This window comes from Geotrypetes seraphini, chromosome 3 (genome assembly GCF_902459505.1).
Source record: "Geotrypetes seraphini chromosome 3, aGeoSer1.1, whole genome shotgun sequence".
Lineage (NCBI taxonomy): Eukaryota > Metazoa > Chordata > Amphibia > Gymnophiona > Dermophiidae > Geotrypetes > Geotrypetes seraphini.
The window spans coordinates 336593156-336612199 of NC_047086.1; the positions used below are offsets into that span (position 1 = coordinate 336593156).

General features: G+C 42.1%; 1 protein-coding gene across 8 annotated transcripts in view; it reads right to left on the minus strand.

The window, feature by feature from the left end:
• USP34 (ubiquitin specific peptidase 34) overlaps nt 1-19044 on the minus strand; it is a 1084964-nt gene that overhangs the window by 828906 nt on the left and 237014 nt on the right. The window lies entirely within an intron of this gene.

The following is a 19044-nucleotide window of genomic DNA, read 5'->3' on the forward strand; positions in this document are numbered from 1 at the left end:
ATCATTTATTGGAGAGACAGCAGTTTAAAGTGTCATCTCTAGAAGCTGATTTAATATAATATAGAGGTACTTTAAATGAACAGTCTAAGATCAAAATCCTGGAAGCTGTTAATTCTTCCTTGGTTACAGGAAATAATTTGCTGGAAAATCTTATATGTGGTTCTAATTTACGTTTTTTGAATGCTCCTTATTGTAAAATGATTTCAGCAGAGATGTTGAAGAAATACTTGACTAAGGTCTTACGTCTAGAACCATCTAACGGTCCATATATTATTAAAGCATATTACATAATCTCTTCTATTAAAAATATTTCTGGAGGAGGTGTGGAAGTAGATCTGGAGGTTGATCCAATTGCAGTATTGGAAATATCTATACAAGAGACTAATTTGAAAACAACTATAATAGTTACCTTTTCAAACAGTGCCAAGACAGATTTGGTGTTAATTACTTTTGTAAAAGTATGGCACATTTTCTATGTTTCTCAGATTTTTGTATTTCTAATTTTTTCATGAAGGACCCAAACAATCCGTAGGAAAGTCTTAAATTTACAACCAAAGAGCTTTGTCTCAAAGGATGTCTTTTTTCTTGAAATTTCCCCGCTTTTATCAGACACAATTTCAAGGAAACAACTATATATTTCATAATCCTAAACAATTGGAACAATTATTGAGCTCCCAGGAAATGGAATTCAGGAGTGATGAAGTAGAACTTAGGAGAGAAGAATTAATAACAAAGCTAGGAAGAAATATGGTAAAATGAAGTTTTGGGGTTATGGCTGAAGATTCCTTTTTCTGGTAGCCTAATTTCCTTTGATTAGTTTTATGTATTTTATTCTTTTATCTCTCCCCCCAGTATTACTTATCAAGAATTTCTTTAAGCCAGAATGATGATTGGGTTTCATTTGATGTAATGAAAATTTTTTCTTCTGTATTTAAGTTATGGCTTATATCTTTATTATATTTCTTTATGATGTAATTGTATTGGAAATTAAATTTAAAAAATCTGGCTATATCTGGATGAGAAGCCAGAGTACCCTTTTCCAATTTGGCTCTAATAAATAGTAGTAGTGGTAAAACATGACAGGCCAACTCTGAGCCTTGAAAGACAAAACTACTAGACCCTTTTTGAATTCAGCCTGCAGAAACAATAGGATTACCGAAATCGGAGCCCTCCAGGATTCCACATTGTCCTTAGCACACCAAAGCTGAAATGTCTTCCAGCCTAGAGAATGACACCAGGACAAATTTTCCCCATCTCCGCGGGAACTTATTTTCTTGTCCCATCCCAGCAAGTTATTTTCCAGGCTCTGCCCCATTCCTGCAAGCTCTGTCCTCATTTGCACGTCTCAAACATTTTAAAATCATAAATGTTTGAGGCTTATGCGGTTAAGGCAGAACTTACAGGAATGGGACAGGGACGGCGACAAAACTCGTGGAGACAGGACAGGGAAATTGAGTTCCTGTGGGGATGGGGACAAATTTGTCCCCGTGTCATTGTTTATTCTAACCCATGTAGGGCATAGCATCAATTCTGTAATGAGAACATAGATTCCTCTTGATATGTGGAACAAACTTCTTCCTGGAGGTGGAGTCCAGTCGCCTTTGTATGTTGTGCATATCTTCATCACTGTTTATGGACCTCGACTTCATTTTGCGCTTAGCCTTTCTCAGCCTATGGTGCACACTTTCATATCTTTGTGCTGTCTGTGGTCTCATCTGTAGGCAAAGCACAGCTTTGTCTCTATCTGATATAGTTTCATGGTTGTCTGGGGAGATCAGCTTCGTCTTGGTATGTGAAGCACAGTATCAACCCTGTGTGTTTAGCATGGCTCATCTTGAGGGATTGGTATGGCTGTAGGAGCAGCAGCTTTATCCTTACAGGGACTTCTGCTCTTTCTATGCTACTTGAGCACAACTCCATCTTTAATGATGGGCATAGCATCTTCCTGCTGAGGCCTTGTGGCTTCTCTCAGGTTGGGAGTCCTCTATTTTAGCTCTGCCCCATCAAGGGATGTAGAGACAGAGATAGAGCTCCTTATTCCAAGACGGATTCTTGCTCTACATACAAAGATGGAGCTGTGTGCTATATACCAAGACAAATTTGTGCTCTACATTCAGAGATGGAGCTATACTCTACATTAAGAGACAGAGTCCTGATCTATAGCTTGACAGGAGCTGTGCACTACAATCAGCGATGTAGCTGTGCTCAACACGTAAAGATAGGGCAGCGTCCTACATCCAGAGATGTGATATACAACCAGAGCTGAAGGTATGCTCAACTTCCAGAGCCATGTCTCCACCTAGAGGCTGGGAAATGAAAGTCAGCCGATCCCTTGAATTCAACTAGGGTATAAAGACTGAGGAAGCCATAAACTGAGGAAGGTGATGCAAAAATTAAGCAAATGTAGAACACCATCACCATGGGCCAACGGATACTGTTTTCAGAGGCTGGCTATCCAAAAGGCTGGACTTGCAAACTGGGAACTAACAGTCTAACTCACAACTAAAATTCAGACAATAGATACTCACATAAAACATAAAATTTATTCTTGTATAAAATATAGCAGAGGTCATAGGAGCCAGGGTTCCCTCTAAGCTGTGCACATGAGCAAGTGCACATGGATCAGAAGGAAGAGCACATGCCTAGAAACTATGCACACAAAATTCTTTGCTGGCTTTCTTTATTGTGAAAATAGACTGTCACACACAATGAGTTGAGGTGGAAAACTTGCATGCAAGAAAAGTATTTTGTGTACATCTGTCATCAAAAATTAAAGGGAACATGGATAGGAGCCAACAGTTCACAATGACTGAGGATGATGAAACCATCACATTTATCTATACTTGGACAAAGTGAAAGCATTTGCTTAATACTGGAAGTCTAAAACACCCACAGAACTGGCTCCTGTGGCAGAGATCCCAGGCCAAAATAAACAGCAATCTGCAGCACAGACATATAGATAGGAGATCTTATGCTGTGAAGAATAAAATTACATAAGGTACAACATGTAGCTGATTTGAGATCTGACCACTAAAACGTTCCAGCATATTCATAAATACAGCTCACCAGATTAGCAAGCAACTGACCCCAGGATCCAGACCCCAGGAAATGATAAAAGGGGAAGATCCCAGAGGAGGCACTTAATGTGAACTGCCTTTTATTTTATCTTCAAATAATTTTTATTGAGCTCAACACTCAGTGGCATACCTAGCATATGTGACACCCGGGTCCCATCATTTTTTAACATCCCCCCTCATCTATATCAAAAATATGATTTGTAGTAACAATCCACATATCGCACAAGAGTGTACCTAGGAAAAGGCAGCATCTTAAACACTGCAATGAGCACTAGAACACCAGCATATACATTGTACAACTAAACAAGCCAGATCCCATACAGTCAATTGATCCTGCACAGACAATGCCAACTGAAAACTATGTCCTTTCCATACACACAGAACAGAGATACAAACTTGCACAATATGGAATAATCACAAACTAAAAATAGAAATATGTAGACAAAAGTTAAACTGAACTGCCAAGAAAACAATGCAACACCACAACACCACAAAAACAGTGACACATGTCCCCTAATACTGTGCAAAATATAAAGACAGTAGATGTAAATTTGAAAAAATCTGATACATAACAATCACCACTTTACATTACCACCACTTTACACCACTTTAAATTAACAAATAAAAATAAAACAAATAATGAGAAATAAGAAATACCATTTTATTAGACTAATCCATTTTTCAATTAGCTTTCAGAGGCCAAATCTTTCTCCAAAACAGTACAGTATTCTGCTGTTATGGTATCCTGTCCTGATCTGAGGAAAGGGGTTTAGTCCAAAAAATTGCCTTATTTCCATTTCCTAAACTTTTATCAATAATAACTTAATAATAATAACTTTATTCTTGTATACCGCATTACCATGGAAGTTCTATGCGGTTAACAGATGAAGAGACTGTACATTTACAGCGAAGTTAGATTTTCAGTAATGTTACATTTACATTTTAGACGATAAATACAGTTACAATACTACTTGATTCTAAGTAAAGCAACAAAAAAATCTTTCTACCTTTTGTCGTTTCTGCTTTAATCATCTTCTCTTTGCTCTCTTCTTTCTATACAGCGTTTGTCCTCTCTCCCTTCCATGCAACATCTGCCCTCTTTGCCTCTTCCACCCAGCTTCTGCCCTCTCTCTCTCTACACCTTCCATCTACTGTCCACCCTCTCTCTCTTCCATATGGCATCTTCCCTCTTTCTATGTCCCTTCAATAAACTGTATATCCTGTGTCCCTTCTCTCCTTTGCACATGATTCATTTCAGCTTCACCCCCTCTCCATTTTTCTGTCTCCACCCGCTCCCCTATGCTTTGGCATCTCTCTCTTTTTCTTCTCCTTTCCTTCCTTCCCACTCCACACCATGGTCTGGTATCTCTATCTCCTTCCCTTCCCTCCCCCCATGCCATGGCATCTCTTCCTCCCCCTCCATGGTCTGGTATCTCCTTTTTCAGTGGAGAACTTAGAATCTACAATTTAAGGGACTTTCCTAAGGATCAGCAGTGGGATCTGAACCCTGCTTCTTGGTTTAGGTCAGATGCACAAAGCCTCTGGTAACCAGTCTAAATGCAATGTTCCCAGCATGGGAGGCTTTGTGCATCTGACCCAAACCAAGAAGCAGGGTTCAGATCCCACTGCTGCTCCTTAGAAAAGTCCCTTAAACTGTAGATTCTAAGTCCTCCGCTGAGAAAGGGAGCTGGTGTGACTTCTTCCCCCTCTGCCCTCCTTCCAGCTCAGTGCCTGTCTGCTTTCCATCCCCCTGCCGCTTCTCCTCACCGTACTCGCTGGGCTCCTGGTCTGGGTAGAAAGTGAAGTGGGCCACTGCCTGCCTCTGTGGCTCCAGTCCAAGCCGCAGACTTTCCCGCAGCAGGACCCCCGCCACTCTCTAGCACAGCAGGACCCAGGCCACCGCCATTGTTGTTGCTGAAAGGTGACAGCAGCACGTTGTCGGACTGAAGGTGGAACCCGCAGGAAGCCTGCTATTGGACAGTGACGCCTTCTTTGAATGAGAGGCAGCGCCAGCGACCAAAGAGAGACAAATCCGGGAGCCGAGGGGAGGTGTGAGACTGAGGCGCAAGGAGGAAGTGCGCGACTGCAAAGATTGGTAATTGGGCGTATTACACCAAGTCCAATTCCGTTTTGTGGTGGGGAGGGGATCTCACCTACTGCTAATCAACGTTGGCTTCAGGGTTATTCCATGTCAAGTGACCTTCCCTGCATGACCATCACGGATTTTGATAAAACTTTATGCACAAAGTCCCACATGTATCAAACGAACTTTGGTAAAGTTTTAGTTTCGCCTGTGGAATATTCGTGGAGATATAGCCATTTGTTTGACCCCATACTGCAATGACATACAGTACGACAGTGACATTCTGACAACTTTGAGACACAATATCTCACGAGCTATGTTTCCAAAAAAACTGAAACTTAGCTACCCTGCACAACTTTTGGAGCTCTATTCAGTGCTACCAATAATAATTTTTGTCGAGCACTGAGTGAATGGCTGAATTACAGTAAACTTGGCCGAAAAAATTATTGCTCCAAAAAAAGTCAAAGTTTGACATTACTTAGCTCCCACAATAATTGAGTAATAAATGCGAAATTTGGCGCATGTCTCAGTACAACGTTGTTTTCAAAAGTACAATTTCAACCTCCAAGCTCTTTCCATTAGTTTACAAATTAAGTGTAAAGTTGCTAATTTGTGTAAAAAGGCCAAAAATAGGGTATTTTCAGCCTGCTTTTACAGAAAAATACCTTTTAGAAACTCTTTCAAATCAGTCTCATTAGAAAGAGCATATTTCAAACCCCCTAGAAAAGTGGGCTTCATTTTTCAACGCAGGTTAACAATGCCCAAAAAAGGGGGACAAAGTTGGGAGATGTCATCATGGCAACGGCCTACGTTTCAACTTACAATTATGTCACTTTTCACACTGTTTTTCCCTGTTTATTTTTACTCAAGCTTTGGGTACAATTATAGTGTTCTTAATTAATGATTATTCCTAACTAGAAATTGAGGTGATAATTTTGTTGCATGCAGATCACAAATTACAACTTGTTTTCTTTTTCAGATCCACATTATTATTAATTCAGTTTAAAATGGATGCCAACGAATCGACTAATAATATTCCTTTTCTGCCAGACTGTGCCATTGGGCAAAAATTGTTGTCAAAGTGTCATGACAGCATATTTTATTCTAAAAAATGTGGGCTCATTTTTTTACATAATTTGTCAACCGATGAAAAATTGCTTATCACTCGGCGCTCTGAAGTTGAACTGATGGATAAAGACCAAATCTGCCTCCACCACAAAGCAAAGTATCTCGACAAATACGAATTAAAGCAAACATCGTGTTGTAATCCATTTGAAAAGAAAAATCACATTGTTCAAAGTGGATTGTTAAAAGTCGATCTTGCCATGTCTAATGATTTTAGAAAAGTGGCAAAAATAAATATCAAGCCAGGTCAGAAACTTTGCAGTAGGTGCAAAGCCCAATACGTTTCAATGAGTGAAGCTACTGCAGCATCTTCATCTTCAGACGATTTTGATATCAGCATCTCCGATGCAGTTGATCAAAGCTTGACTGCTTTAGGAACCTCTCCATTGAAAATTTGAAGGTTAGCTAGTAGAGATAAAGCCGGCTATGTGATACGAAAAATTGAACGTGTGCAGAATGTAATAGCCAAGAAGATTACATCTGCTGCTGGAGTTTCAGCTGAAAAAGTTGGGCCGTCTCGTCAGTCTGTAGAATGCAAGTTATGTGAAGATTACACTGACCTCATTGAAGAAATGAAAACAAAAATTGCAATATCCAACAGGTCAATGAAAGTTCAATTATTGACGATGGCCCCAAAAAGTTGGTCAATAAAGGAAACAGCAATGAAGTTTGGCGTTTCAGAGCGCATGGTCAGAACAGCCCAAAAAGTAAAGAAAGAGAAAGGCATTTGTTCTATACCTGATGCAAAAATTGGCAAGTCCCTTCCAAAAGAAATTGCAAATAGAGTTCAAGTTTTTTACGAAGACGATGAATTCAGCAGAATATGTCCTGGCAAAAAAGATTGCATTTCAGTCTGCCTCAATGGTTTAAAAGTACAAAAGCAAAAGCGGCTGCTGTTGTGTAATTTAAAAGAGCTGTACGTGGCGTACTGTAACAAATACGGAACTGAAATTGGTTTTTCCAAATTCTGTGAGCTCAGGCCAAAGTGGTGTGTAACCGTTGGTGCATCAGGTGCACACTCATTAATGTGGCGCATACCACAACCAATTGTCATAAAGCGAAGATTCATCAAACCCAGGTGTACCATGGTGTGGCTGCTATGTGATATGGCAATCGGGCTCTCTTACCCACCCAGAGGAACTCCTGAATCAAGCGAATCAACCTGTGTTCGTCTTTATGAGTTAGATAAAGAGGAAGAACCTGAAAGACATATAACCAACAAGGTACAACCAGCATGTTATTCAAACTAACCCGACCTAACAAAGAAAGAGGAAGACCACGCCAAAGTTGCAATTTATTGGTAAGGGAGTGAAAAAGAGGATCAACATTCAAAGAATAAAGCCTAGCGAGATCTGGGGGGATAACAACTCCCAAACAATTCAGATAGGAATCAGCCCACTTTAAAGGAAATGACTCTCCCCAATTGGTGCAAATCCCAGGAGAAGAAGGCATCGCAACTGATTTATCTAGATTGAATGAGAGACCAGAGTAAAAACCAAACTCAAAAATAAGATCTAACGCAAAGGGAAGAGAAACCTCAGGACGTGTAAGAATCAAGAACATATCATCTGCAAAAGCCAACTTTTTATGGTCTACACCAGCTATCTACAGGCCACTCATTTCATCAAATAAATGTAGAGTGCAAAGCAGAGGTTCTAAAGAAAGAAGAAACAGAAGAGGTGGAAAAGGACAGCCCTGCCTAGTGCCTCGCAAGATAGAAAAAGAATCAGAACAAGTTCCATAACCAATAAAGAAGCCTGCGGATTCGAGTAGAGAGCACGAATCACAGTAAGAAAGAAACTCACAAGGCCCACAAACTCAAGGATACTAAACAGAAAGGACCAATAGATACTATCAAATGCCTTAGAGCAGTGGTCTCAAACTCAAACCCTTTGCAGGTACTTGGAGGGATGCAGAAAAAATAGTTAATGTCTTATTAAAGAAATGACAATTTTGCATGAGGTTAAACTCTTTATAGTTTATAAAACTTTCCTTTAACAATTAAAAGGAAAGATATATAAACTATAAAGAGTTTTACCTCATGCAAAATTGTCATTTCTTTAATAAGACATTAACTATTTTTTCTGCGGCCCTCCAAGTGCTCTATTTTTCCTGCAGCCCTCACATTTAAAGTTTAATATCTTTTCTTTCTCAAAACTGGCACATTTCAATCACTAAATTGAAAATAAAATCATTTTCCTACCTTTGTTTGGTAATTTCATCAGTCTCTCACTATGCATCCAATATTTCTTCTCTTCTTTCAGCCTCCTGCATGCTTCCTCTCCTCCAGACCTCATTCCCTCCCCCAACTTTTTCTTTCTTTCTCTATGTCTGTCTTTCTTTCTCTATGTCTGTCTTTCTTTGATTCCGTGTCCCATTTTTTGCTTTGTTTCTGGCTCCATGTCCCCCCCTTCTTTCTTTCTTTCTTCCTTCCTGCCCTCCCCCATGCCACCGCCGCCGGGGAATAGGCTGCTGCCGCTGCCGCCATTGGGAACAGGCCGAGATCTCCCTCTTTCTCTTCTCCACGGGGCCAACCAACTCTCGCCACCCGAAGTCAATTCTAACGACAGAAAGGACATTCCGGGCAGCCAGGCAGCAATTGGCTAGCCAGAACGTCCTCTCGACGTCAGAATTGATGTCGGGCGGCGAGAGTTGGTCGGCCCCGAAGAGAAGCAGGGAGATCAAATAACACGGTGCTGGCCTGAGAAGGGAAGGGAAGCAGGTTAAGCACCACTGCTCTAGACGAGCCGCACTCTAGGGAGAACAATGGACTGCCCCCCCTTGGTACGCCACTGGAGCAGCAGCGTGTCTGGCCGGCTCTTCTGTGGATAGCGCAAGGAGTCGCCAACCCGCGGCTTTGAACAGAATGAGCCGGCCAGACACGCTGCTGCTCCAAAAGGAAGATAATGATCCAGTCCAGACTGCGGGCCGCAAATAAAATCTGGAGAGCCACATGCAGACAGCGGGCCGCGTGTTTGAGACCGCTGCCTTAGAGGCATTTAAACTAACAAAAAAAAACCTGGAATGTTGCGATGCTGGCAGTGAGCCAAGACAAAAAGGACCTTCCATACATTACAAACCGACTGTCAACCACAGATAAAGCCTACCTGATCACCATGGATCAAGGAAGGGAGGTGAGGGGCCAAACAATCCGCTAATATACACGATAGTAATTTAAGATTGACATTGATCAAGGAAATGGGGAGGTATGAGCCCGGGTCATCCACCACCTTCCCCAGTTTCAATAAAAGGGTTATAAGCACTTCATTAGCAAAATGAGAAAGAGAGCTGATAATGATTGCTTCATTATAATAAGATAGCAAAGGGCCACAAAGATGAGGAGAAAGAATCCCGTAAAATTCACCAGAAAATCCATCAGGCCCAGAGCTTTCCCAGCGCTCAAAGCTTTAATGGCAGTTTGCAGTTCCTTGGCCTGAAAAGGATGATTCAAAATAGCCATGACCTCCTCAGAAAGGCAAGACAACCCAACGCAATATAGTCCCGAATCAGATCTGAAGAATCATCTACAGGGGAAGAATATAGTTTAGCAAAAAAATCATGGAGGACTTCCGAGACTGCAGAAGTGCGAGAAACTCAGCCACCCACTGAAGTCTGAAGCATCAGGATGGGACTACATCCCGACTAAGCTACAATCAAACGCACCAAAAGTTGCCCTGGTTTATTACCAAAATGGTGACAGCGATGTTTATGAAAGGCCGTTCACTTCTGAGAGCCAGAATGTAAAAGAGAGTTAAGGGCCTCCTGAGAAGATAAGTAGAGCTCCCAATTCTCTGCTGTAGGATTAGAAATAAATACCCTCTTGGCTACACACAAAGCTTTCTCCAGTGTAATAATACCCTTATGAATACGTCTATTGCATGCACACCTAAAAGAAAGAATATGTCCTCCTAACACAGATTTTCCCGTTTCCCAAAATAACGTGGGATTGTCCTGGTGTTGTCCATTATATTCCAGATACTCTTCCCACTGGGTCTGGAGAAATTTCTTAAATTCTGAATTATAGGCAAGGTAAAAGGAAAAACACCAGAAAGGGGATCGTGTATAAGAATCCAAGTGGACATCTATCCAAATAGGAGTATGATCGGAAATGTTCATAAGGCCGATCTCCACCGACAATACAATAGGAAAACAGCTCTGGTGACAAAAGCAAATAATCAATCCTTGACCAGGTGTGATGGGTATAGGAAAGGTGAGTATAGTCCTTGTCTTCCGGAAGGAGAAGGCACCAAGGAAAGAGAATCACAGAAATCAGCTAATAAATTTCTCTTAGCCCCCAAGGATGTAGAAGGAGTGACAGATTTATCGCAAAAGTAGGATCCATAACAAGATTAAAGTCCCCAAGTAAAATCAATGGGTCCCTAGAGCAATCGGGTTTTATGATCGGTAAAACCCAATGCTAAATAGCCAAGTGATATTAGTGTATCAAATTGCTTGGCTATTTTGCACGGGGTTTTTACTAATTTGCATGGGTCGGGTCGTGAAATGGGTGATTGAGGGGAAAACCACATGGTAGGCAGGTCTGTGCATCGGGGAATCCGATCCAATTGATCGCTAAACTGGTCAAAACGGTTTAGCGATGATCAGGACACAATCGGTAAGTTTTGTGAATCCCTCAGTTAGTTCTTTAATTTACATCCTTTGTTTTCTAATTAGAGATCCTTTATGTTTATCCTAAGCTTTTTTGAATTCCATTACCGTTTTCCTCTCCACCACTTCCCTCAGGAGGGCATTTCAGGCATCTACCACCCTCTCCATGAAAAATAATTTCCTAACATTGCTCCTGAGTATTCCTCCCTGCAACCTCAAATTATGCCCTCTAGTTTTATTATTTTCTCTTCTCTGGAAAAGATTTGGCTCTATATTAATACCTTTCAAGTATTTAAATGTCTCTATCATATCTCCCCTGTCCCTCCTCTCCTCAAGAGTACACATAATTAGGTCTTCCAGTCTTCTCTCATACTTCTTTTGGCTCAAACCCCTTGCTATTTTCATCACCTTCCTCTGAACCGCTTCAAGTCTTTGGGCCCTAACTTCAGCCCATGGAGTTTAAAAGCCTCCTAGGAGGAACCGTGTCAAAGGCTTTGCTGAAATAATAGCGCATGTCCTTGATCCAATTCTCTGGTCACCCAGTCAAAGAATTCAATCAGATTTGTTCAGCACAATTTACCTTTAGTAAATCTATGTTGCTTTGGACCTTCTAATCAATTAGATTCTAAGAATTTCACTATAACTGAAGTGAGACTTACCGGCCTGTAATTTCCCGCTTCAACTCTGCGACCATTTTTGTAAAGAGGGACTACATCTGTTCTCCTCCAGTCCTGCAGAACCTCTCCCGTCTCTAAAGATTTATTGAACAAATCTTTAAGAGGACCTGCCAGAACTTCTCGGAGTTCCCTTAATATCCTGGGATGGATCCCTTCTGGTCCCATAGCTTTGTCCTTCTTAAGTTTTTCAAGTTGTTCATAAAAAATTTCTTCCGTGAATGGTGCAGTATCCACTCCATTCTCAAGTGTAACTTTGCTATCCAATCGCAGTCCTTCTCCATGGTTTTCTTCTGTGAATACCGAAGTATTTGTTTAGCACATTTGCTTTACCCTCATCACTCTCCACATAGTGGGATTCTTACCTTCTTTCAGTCTTTCTTTTATCTTTCTCCTTTCACTAATATATCTGGAAAAAAATTGTCTCCCTTTTTTATATATATAGCCATTCGCTCTTCCGCTTGTGCTTTTGCCAGACGTATCTCTCTCTCGATGTCTTTCACTTTCATCCAATTTCTTTCTGTACTCCTCCTCTTGAGTTTCTCTATATTTCACAAACCCCAATTCTTATGCCTTTATTTTATTCCGCCACTAATTTGGAGAACTTATTTTTATTTATTTTCTTCACATAAAGGTCAGTAGCTCTAGTTATTGCACCTTTCAACTTGACCACTGTTTTTCCACTTCTCTTATGTCTTTCCATCCATTCAGCTCTTTCTTCAGGTACTCTCCCATGCTACTAAAGTCCGTACGTTTGAAATCCAGGACTTGGTTTTGTGTTGCCATCCTCCAGTTTGGCTGCTATATCAAACCAAACCGGATGATAATCGCTACTTCTCAGGTGGGCCCCCACTCGGACATTAGAGACTGTCATCATTTGTGAGCACCAGATCAAAAAAAGCTTAAAGGATCAGTGGCAAAGATTAGGACTTTAAATCAGGCATTGATGTTATTTAAAAATACCACAGTGGAAGTCAAACCAAATGTATTCCACGTATTAAGAAAGGTGGCATGGTTAAAAGGTGAAGTGAAAGAGGCTATTAAAGTCAAATGATCATCATTTAAAGAAAGGAAAAAAGGATCCAAATGAAGAAAATAAGAAACAATGTAAATGTAATAGCTAGTAAGATGCAAAGCATTGATATAGAAGGATAAAAAAATATGAACAGAAACTTGCGACAGAGGCAAAATCTCATAGTAACAACTTTTTCAGGTACATCAGAAGCAGAAAACCTGTGAGGGAATCTGTGGGACCATTGAGTCAGCAAGGACCAAAAGGGGCACTAAGAAAGGATAAGGCCAAAGTGGAGAGACTGAATTAATTCATTGCTTCGGTCTTTATAAAAGAAGCTGAAAAATATTTACCTGAACTAGAAATGGTTTTCAAGGATGAAGAAGAAATGGAAGAAATCTCAGTGTATCTGGAAGACATACTGAGCCAAATCGACAAGTTAACGAGTGATAAATCACTTGAACCTAAGGTAAAGAAAGAACTCAAACATGAAACTGCTGATCTGCTGTTAGTGATCTGTAACCTGTCACTACAATCCTCCATTAATATCTGAAGATTGGAGAGTGGTCAATGTTATGCTGATTTTTATAGAGGGTTTTCAAAATGACCACGGAAACTACAGACCAGTAAGCTTGACTTCAGTGCCAGGAAATATAGTGGAAAATATTACAAAAAAAATAAAGTAGACAAACATGGTTTAATGGGACAGAGTCAACATGGGTTCAGTCAAGTAAGGTCTTGCCTCACCAATCTGCTTCATTTCTTTGAAGGTATGAATAAACATATGGATAAAGGTGAGACAATTGATACAGTTTATCTAGAAGATTTTCAAAAATCTTTTGACAAATTTGCTCATGAGATTCCTGAAAAATAGTTGTAGGGTGAGAGGCAAAGTTCTGTTGTAGATTAGGAATTAGTTATTGGACAAATAGCAATGATACTTAACTGTAGCAAGTTTTCGTCAAGGACAGCAAGCATATATTCTCACATGTGGGTGATGTCATACTCGGAATCCTGTTTGGACACACCAAGTACACTGTCACTTTAAATCTTTAGACTCTGTCCACAATGCATGTGTACCTGTGTCTTCCTGCCTGACTTTAGTTAGCAGGACCATCGGTTCAGTAACACCAATTAGGAAGGTAGGCAGGTTGTGAGAATATATGCCTGTTTGTTCTAACATTGCTCTTGAATCTACCACCCCTCAACCTCAAATTATGTCCTCTGGTTTTACCATTTTCCTTTCTCTGGAAAATATTTTGTTCTACATTAATACCCTTCAAGTATTTGACGTCTGCATCATATCTCCCCTGTCCCTCCTTTCCTCTAGGGCAGGGGTGGGCAACCCCGGTCCTCGAGGGCTGGAATCCAGTCAGGTTTTCAGGATTTCCCCAATAAATATGCATTAGATCTCTTTACATGTGCTGCTTTCAATGCATATTCATTGAGGAAATCCTGAAAACCCGACTAGATTCCGGCCCTCGAGGACCAGAGTTGCCCATCCCTGCTCTATGGTATACCTATTCAAGGCTTCCAGTCTCTCCTCATACGTCTTCTGGCACAAGCCTCCTATCATTTTCATTGCCCTCCTCTGAACCGCTTCAAGTCTTCTTATGTCCTTCACCAGATACGGTCTCCAAAGATGAACACAATACTCCAAGTGGGGCCTCACCAACGACCTATACAGTGGCATCACCTTCTTCCTTCTACTGGCTACGCCTCTCTTTATACAGCCCAGCATCCTTTCGGGTGTACAGACTTCTATTAATGTTCTCATCTTGAAAGCTATCCCCAGCTTTGGAGACTACTTCTGTAGACACAGTCCAGGAGAGGATCTAAACATCAGTCCTAGGAATTTAACAGTGTTAATAGACATAACATAAGCAATGCCTCTGCTGGGTCAGACCTGAAGTCTATCGTGCCCAGCAGTCTGCTCATGCGTCGGCCCAACAGGTCCAGGACCTGTGCAGTAATCCTCTAGTGCAGGGGTGTCCAATGTCGGTCCTCGAGGGCCGCAGTCCTGTCGGATTTTCAGGATTTCCCCAATGAATATACATGAGGTCTATTTGCATGCACTGCTTTCATTGTATGCTAATAGATCTCATGCATATTCATTGGGGAAATCCTGAAAACCCGACTGGATTGCGGCCCTCGAGGACCGACATTGGACACCCCTGCTCTAGTGGAAAAGAAGCAGAAGAAGGGATATGGAGTATTGTGTTCAGTTTTGGAGACCGTATCTGGCGAAGACTTGTATCTGTATCTGTAAGAAGACTTGTATCCGTATCTGTAAGAAGACTTGAGGCAGTCCAGAGGAGGGCGACAAAAAAGACATAAGAGGAGAGACTGGAAGCCCTGAATAAGTATGCCCTAGAAAAAAGGAGGGACAGGGGAGATATGATTCAGATGTTCAAATACTTGAAAGGTATCTGGGGGTATTGGTGGATAACACAATGAAGCAGGCGGCACAATGTGCAGCGGCCTCAAAAAAAGCGAACAGAATGTTGGGCATTATCAAAAAAGGTATCACTACCAGAACAAAAGAAGTTATCCTGCCACTGTATCGAACAATGGTGCGCCCACATCTGGAATACTGCGTCCAATACTGGTCGCCATACCTCAAGAAGGACATGGCAATACTCGAGAGGGTCCAGAGGAGGGCAACGAGGATGATAAAGGATATGGAGAAGCTTTCATATGCCGAACGGTTGGACAGGCTGGGGCTCTTTACCCTGGAGAAGCGGAGACTGAGAGGGGACATGATAGAAACTTATAAAATCATGAAAGGCATAGAGAAGGTGGAGAGGGACAGATTCTTTAGACTAGCAGGGACAATTAAAACAAGAGGTCATTCAGAAAAACTGAGAGGAGACAGATTCATAACGAATGCAAGGAGGTTCTTCTTCACTCAGAGGGTGGTGGACACCTGGAACGCACTTCCCGGAGAGGTGATAGGACAGAGTACAATTCTGGGGTTCAAAAAGGGACTGGATGATTTCCTGGAAGCAAAGGGAATAACAGGGTACAGATAGAGGTTTACCTTACAGGACATTGAGCGAATAGGGTATGGATATTTTAGGTTAGGTAGGGAACACTTTCAGGTCATGGACCTGGGGGGCCGCCGCGGGAGCGGACTGCCGGGCACGATGGACCCCTGGTCTGACCCGGCAGAGGCAACGCTTATGTTCTTATGTTATGTTCTTATGTATTAACGTAGAACAAAATCTTTTCCAGAGAAAGAAAAATGGTAAAACCAGAGGACATAATTTGAGGTTGAGGGGTGGTAGATTCAAGAGCAATGTAAGGAAATTCTACTTTACGGAGAGGGTGGTGGATGCCGGGAATGTGCTCCCGAGAGAGGTGGTGGAGAGGAAAATGGGGACAGAGTTTAAAGAAGCGTGGGATGAACACAGCGGATCTAGAATCAGAAAATAATAGTAAATATTGAAGAACTAAGGCCAGTACTAGGCAGCCTTGCACGGTCTGTATCTGTATATGGCCATTTGGTGAAGGATGGGCTGGGGAAGGCTTCAATGGCTGGGATGGTGTAGATGGGCTGGAGTGAGCTTTGACGGAGATTTCAGCAGTTGGAATCCAAGCACTGGATAGAGCTTTGGATTCTTGCCCAGAAATAGCTAAGAAGAAAAAAATTTAAAAAAAATTAAAATTGAATCAGGTTGGGAATGACTGGATGGACCATACAGGTCTTTATCTGCCGTCATCTAATATGTTACTATTCTCACTGGTAGAGCTACCAAGATCATGGCTCTGGAAAACGATAATGGATATATAACACTAGAAATAGAAAAGACAGTTCAGGAATCAATTCTATAGTGCTACCAGACACAAACAGCGCTTTAGTGCTACCAGACATACACAGCGCTGCACAGAGGCACAAAGAATAAGAAAACCTCTAAACCTACATAGACTCAGCCTTCAGGGACACCGAGAGAGACAAGAAGATATCCATATGAAACACAGGGTACTCTCATGCCGCTGACATCACTGTGCAGCAATTTGTTTTCTGCCGACCCATAACAGCAAAAAAACGAGATTGGGCGGCTGAGCACAGGACAGAATCTCTTTCTTAAGCACCTTGAGGCATAATAGTACAGTCGCAATTAAAGTAGTTAAGTCTTTTCAAGCAGAGAGAGTGGGGAAACACACACACACACAAGGTATATCACCGCAACAGTGGCAAAAGCTGTTGAAACACTCCTGACACGTAGAACCCCGAAAACAGGGAAGCTGCAGGATAGTGACCTAAGTCAGCTGCAAAATAAACTCCGTGAACGTTGCAGTGCTCCCACTAGCGCCGGAGACCCAAGCATGTGCCTGTTTCATGCTGAAATGAGCTGGCTCTATCAACAATGCATTAAAAAAACCTACCCGGAGCCAACCATTAAAATATTTTTCCCACTGTCATGGTATAAAATGCTTAAAATAAACATTGGAGAGAAATAAATGAATGCTGCTTCGTTCTCAACTTAGGAAAATAAGCACATGCCTTGTGCGCTCAGTCAGGAACCGGCTATATGAAGAACACACCGAAGCAATCCAAATATTTACCTCCACCCGGCCGCAGGAACTACCAAGCAAAATCCACCTCGGGGAGAAATCCCACTGCCGCTGTGGCACTGCTGCCAGAATATGAAAACAAGCATGCGTCTACAACACGCGGAAGGCATTAGTTCCATCAACGGAGCTCTATCCATACACCCGAAGCCCTTTACTGAATAAACTTCATAGAAATGTAAATTTACTTGTCAGTCACTAAACCATTTCCACAACTCTACAAAATATAGCATTTGATAAAAAACATATTCATTCTGTAGACTCACACCGAACCCGCAGCTCCACTACAACCAGAAACCAGAAAAGAAGTGCAAATAAAACATATACAGTGGTGCCTCGCATAACGGACGCCTCGCACAGCGAACGCTGCGCACAACAAACTTCAGGTCTTGCTTCCCACAATGAACTTCGTTTCACACAACGAAGTCGCCCGAGCTGCATCCTTAACTGCCCTCTCTCCGCCTGGCTCCCTGTGCAGTGGCGCTACATATTTTAAACCCCCCTGCCGCCGCTGCTGCATATTTTTAAGCCTCTGCCGCCACCGCATATTTTTAAACCTCCCCCCGCCGCCACATATTTTTTTAAAAAAGCCACCACTGCTGCAACTTTAATCTCACCCGCTCACTCGTAACTGGTGGTCTAGCAAATTTCCCAGCCAGAAGCGCAGAGATCAAGAGCAAGCCTTCTGTGCTACTGCCTGGGCCTGCGCTGATCTCTGAATGGCTGCAGTCAGCTCTCGCGGGACTCACAAGAACTAACTGCAGCCATTCGGAGATCGGCATGGGCCCACACAGGCGTGCAGAGGAATTGCTCCTGATCTCTGCGCTTCTGGCCTGTACGCCACTGGCTGGGAAAGATGGGAGGAATTAAAAAAGGTACCGAGGGGGGATGATTAAAAAGGTACTGGGGAGTATGTGGGGGGTGATTATAATACACAGCAAGGATCAACAAAACCCCTGTCTCCCCTCCCCTTCACATATATCCCCTCTACTATCAAGAAAATTGAATAAGCCAAATTATTATAGAATGCTACACAGAAATATCATGCTAACAGAATACCACAGTCACACATAGCAGGAATAGGGTTAGGGTAGTGCAACTAGGGCAACTGTCCCCCCTGGTCAAAGAGAGCCGTAAGCCTCTGCCTGGACTTTGCAGTCCCCAGTTGTGTCTAACACCAGCTCTAACAAGATAAATTTATCTTTTTTTATGTCATCTTAGCATATTTTATGTTACAGAACGAATTATTTTTTTTAACATGTATTGTTATGGGAAAACGCGTTTCACATAACGAACTTTTCGCATAACAAACTTGCTCCTGGAACCAATTAAGTTCGTTGTGTGAGGCACCACTGTACTCACAACTTGGTTGATAGTGCCAGGAGATGCTGGTTGCTCAGCACTATAAGGGCAGAATTGTTTAATAGTCACAGTGAAGGGAAAGAAGAAAAATCGAGACCAGTCAGACCCTCTATCATTGGAGGGAGGGTGAGGCAGGGACCTGGGGGGGCCCAGGTGAAACCCCTAATGCCGGCACCATTCAGCCAGACACCCCTGTCTCACTGAAGTGAAACCTCAACAGGAGAAAATAATTTTCCAGTCACAGCCAGAATTCAGGAGCTAGTTGAATAGCGACCATTATCTGCTGGGAGATAGAGTATACTGAAGATGCAGGAGGTGTGCCAGCCAACAGGACCACCTGTTAATCAGTTTCTCTATCTCCACATGTTGATAGATGTGTGCTATCCCACTGATCTCTGGATTCATCTGCTGATGTTGCTAAGGAAGCATGGGTGTGAACCCACAACCTCAGGGTGCTGAGACTGTAGCTTTAACCACTGTGCCACACTCTCCCCTATATGGCATAAATTACACATGAAGAGAGTCTCA